Raw genomic sequence first — 4273 nt, 5'->3', positions numbered from 1 at the left:
CTTTTTTTGTTCCCCCCCCCCTCTTTTTCCCTTTTCCCTTTTTTTCCCCCCCCCCCCCCCCCCCCCAATGGAAGGAGACTGGATGCTGAAGCAGCACTCAGAACCTCTCTGATTTGGAGGAGCTTTGGTTGGAAGGACGTATTGAGGGTGGTTCTAGCTGTTGATCCACATTGTCTTGTTTCAGTAGTCCTACCTATATTGTGTGTGTTGTATTGCCCCTTTCAGTCTCTAGGCACCAGGGCTTGGGGTAGGCAATTTGGCGAAACTGAAGAAGACACCGGTACCAATGTTTCCTCTGAGTTTTGTTCCTCTCGCATAACATCTTGGAGTGAGATCCTTTGTGCAGGTCTATTTTTGGGCAGGAACGCACAGGAACGGAGTTCCGGCTGGCTCCTGAGTTGGCCACACCCAGCAGGAACTCATTAGCATAATAGGCCACACCCAACAGCAGAAACTCATTAGGACTGGCTACATTAGGGGTGTGTGGCCTAACATGCAAAGGAGTTCCTGCTACAAAAAAAGCCCTGGGTTTTGACAACAAACAAGGTACACAGAATAAGAAGCAAAAGGTGGGTGTGGCTGGATGACCACAATTCTGGTAACATGTGGGGTGTGGCCTAATATGCTAATGAGCTGCACTGTCAGGGGTGTGGCCTAATATGCTAATGAGTTTCTGCTGTTGGGTGTGGCCTATTGTGCTAATGGGTTCCTGCTGGGCTTTTTCTACAAAAAACCCCCTGCCTTTGTGACCTTGCTATGTTGCTTAACCCTCAAAAAATTTCCCCAGTAAAAGTGGAAACATTTACTTACTGCTTCATTAAGATAAGTTCGCCTCAGTCTGGTGCATTGTGCCAGCCATTGTTCAAAAACCTGGCTAGCTGTCACTGAACAGGTTTTAAGATTAGCGATATGTGTGTGCTATGTAGATCAGATCTGTCTGATTTATAAAATTAACAAAATGTGCACTAAGAAAGGGCCAGCAACTCTAATTGAGTTAGTTAAACCTAGGAAAGTCATTGAATAGTATCTTCGCCGCTCAGTAGCTTCACGGTTAAGTGAAGGATTTCCGGAAGTGCCCTTGTGACTTTCAGGAGCCAATTTAGAAGTGGAATATTGCAGCATAGCGATTTTCACCTGTGAAATAGTAATGTGAATCGGTAAATTCTCTTTTCATGACAAGGTTAAAATAAAGCCTGGGCACTCAACCTCATAATGGTTATACCTCCGTTGCCCTTCACTGCCCTCCTTTCCTTACCCAAAGGATGTGCATTTAGAATAAGTCTGCAAATGCAAAATATACTGACCCTGATACTAGACAGGATTGTATTGCTATAGTAGCTAGAACAAACATAAAAATGTCTGCGTATGCATTGTTTAATTATCTTTATTAATATAGGAAGGCAACATTCTTTTGATTTTAATAATGCTTTTCAGCGTAGCCTTTCTCTTTCCTCCCCTCCCCTCATGTGCATTTATGCTGAGCACATTTGCATCCCACTGAGCCTTTGTGTCTGCCTCTTCCCAGGTGCCAGGTGGACCTGCAGACAGCATACCTTTGCATTTGCTTGCTGTCAGAATCTTCCGGGAGTGCAGGTGCAGCCTCATTTCCCCCCACAGTTTTGACTTTTTAAACCCCTTTTTGTCTTTTTCCTTTGCCTGTTTTGGCACCCAGCGTGTCTTCACACATCAGTAAGAATGCAAAGAACTCTGTTCTAGACAATGTGCTCCTTCTTTTTTAAAATCCGTGAAATAATGTAAGCCTGTGACAGGCTCCTTAGGCAAGTCACACCACACAGGGCTTCAGAAGAAGATAACTGTTTATTAGTGGTTCCAGGACTAAAGAACACGTGTACAGCCTGTGTCAAGAATGGCCGTCAGTACTAGGGCCTCTGACTTATAGTGAAATCAAACATCCCCCCCCCCCAATGAGCTGAAGCCAATGATTACATTTCGCGCGGGCAAAAGCAAGCAAGCAAACGAAAAACCGTTTCTTTTCCAGCTGAGTAAAAGACAGCTGGAGACTACAAGGTCAAGCTAGAGATAGCACACAGTAGCTGGACAGGGAAGAACTGAGAACAGGTTGGAGGGCACCCCTCCACATTCCAGATCCATGACAGGGCTACCTGACATGTGCCGCATGACGGAGTGAGCTCCCGTCTCTAGTTCCAGCTCCTGCCAACCTAGCAGTTCGAAAGAAAGACATTGCAAGTAGATAAATAGGGACCACGTTGGGAAGGTAACAGCGTTCCGTGCACCTTGGTGTTTAGTCATGCCGGCCACATGACCACGGAAACGTCTTCGGACAGTGCTGGTTCTTCGGCTTTGAAATGGAGATGAGCACCGCAACCCTAGAGTCGGATTCGACTGGCTTTCGAGCAAGGGAACCTTTACCTTTACCTAAAGACATACAGCGGCTGTCTAGTGTTAAGAGCTTTTCCCACAGATGTTGGTTTCATCTTTCAGCCTACGTATACCTTTCTGACATAAATTTTCCCAGGACGAGTGTGAAGCTGGGACCACAACAGCTGGACTCAGGACTGGTTCTCGACTGCAGCCAGCCAAGATGGAGAGCAGTAAGAAAAAATCCATCTAGCTGAGGAATCTGGCAGATATTGTTTGCTGGGATATTTTCTATGCCCAATGCTGCTTTTCAGTGATGCTTCTGTAAATTCCTGTAAATATTTATATGCAGGGCTCTTTTGGTAGAAAAAGCCCAGCAGGAACTCATTAGCATAACAGGCCACACCCAACAACAGAAACTTATTAGCATATTAGGCCACACCCCTGACAGCACAGCTCATTCACATATTAGGCCACACCCCCGTGTTACCAGAAGTGTGGTCATCCAGCCACACCCACCTATTGCTTCTTATTCTGTATACCTTGTTTGTTGTCAAAACCCAGGGGGTTTTTTTTGGAGCAGGAACTCCTTTGCATGTTAGGCCACACACCCCTAATGTAGCCAATCCTAATGAGTTCCTGCTGTTGGGTGTGTCCCAATTTTGTGAGCAGAAGGCACTATCAAGTCCTGTAGGAAGGCTGCAAATTGTCCACGTCTGCAGATCCCTAATGCTTCCCAAAAAATTGCCCTGGAGGTGTCCTAACCCACCGAGAGCCAGTTTTTGGGATCTGCAGATGGGATATGATTGTGGAACAATTTTACATGGGTTGAGTCAAGTATTTGTGCAGCCATAGAGGAGCGACAAAACTGCGCAGACCCAGCGCCGGTTGATCCCCATAACCGGTTGACTGGGGCGGGGGCCGTTTGAATTCCACCCTATGCAGAACGAGAGCGGAGAGGACATAGTGTTGACTGGACTGTGGAAAAGTGCTGATACATTTCAGGCCTCTGGTTTTCTGCAGACAAAGAGAACGGGTTTTGTGCAGTGCACACATGACCGCAACAAGCTCTGTTGTTGGTATGCAGCCTCCAAGCCTGGATCAGTTACCATGGTTTTATTTTTATTTATTTTTTTAAAAAAGAGCTGTCAATGTGGGCAGCTCATTATGACCAAGGGAGTGTTGTGCTGTGCATTGTGGCCATGTAGTGCAGAGGTGATTGTAGAGAGGAGGAGAAGCTAGAGATATCTGAAGACAAATTGCCAGTTTGCAGGTTTTCAGCGGTATTTATATGAGGAATGAAGGATGTGTAGATGAGAACACAGTTGGAAAGAGGGAGGGGACGTCTGGGAAGCTAACATAGCATGAGGGAAGTAAGGCTTATGTGAAAAGAAAACAGGGTAGCATAGTATACTGTGGCATTGGTGCTCTCCCCTGCTCACTACTAACCAGCCTGATTTTTGTTTGTTTAGGTAAAGGTTAAGGTTCCCTTGCTCGAAAGCCAGTCGAATCTGACTCTAGGGTTGCGGTGCTCATCTCCGTTTCAAAGCCGAAGAGCCAGCGCTGTCCAAAGACAATTCCATGGTTATTTGGCCGGAACGCTGTTACCTTCCCACTGAAGTGGTACCTATTTATCTACTTGCAATTTCTTGCTTTCGAACGGCTAGGTTGGCAGGAGCTGGAACTAGAGACGGGAGCTCACTCTGTCATGCGGCAACTCGGGTCTCGAACTGCTGAACTACTGACCTTCCACAGCCTGCAGTTCAGCGTCTTAACCACTTGAGCCACCGCAGCTCCTTTTTTGTTTATCCAGCTCTTTTTAAGCTCAGTCTAATCAGGGCCCCGGTCACACGGAGGATTTGCCGCGCTAAAGGCACGAATGCCAGGTGGATTTTCGGGGCGCGATCACACTGCAGCATCTGGGAAGGGTAGC

The sequence above is a fragment of the Gekko japonicus genome, unplaced genomic scaffold, assembly GCF_001447785.1.
Source record: "Gekko japonicus isolate JY-2015 unplaced genomic scaffold, Gekko_japonicus_V1.1 scaffold3036, whole genome shotgun sequence".
NCBI classification, from domain to species: domain Eukaryota; kingdom Metazoa; phylum Chordata; class Lepidosauria; order Squamata; family Gekkonidae; genus Gekko; species Gekko japonicus.
This window is presented reverse-complemented; position numbering follows the sequence as displayed.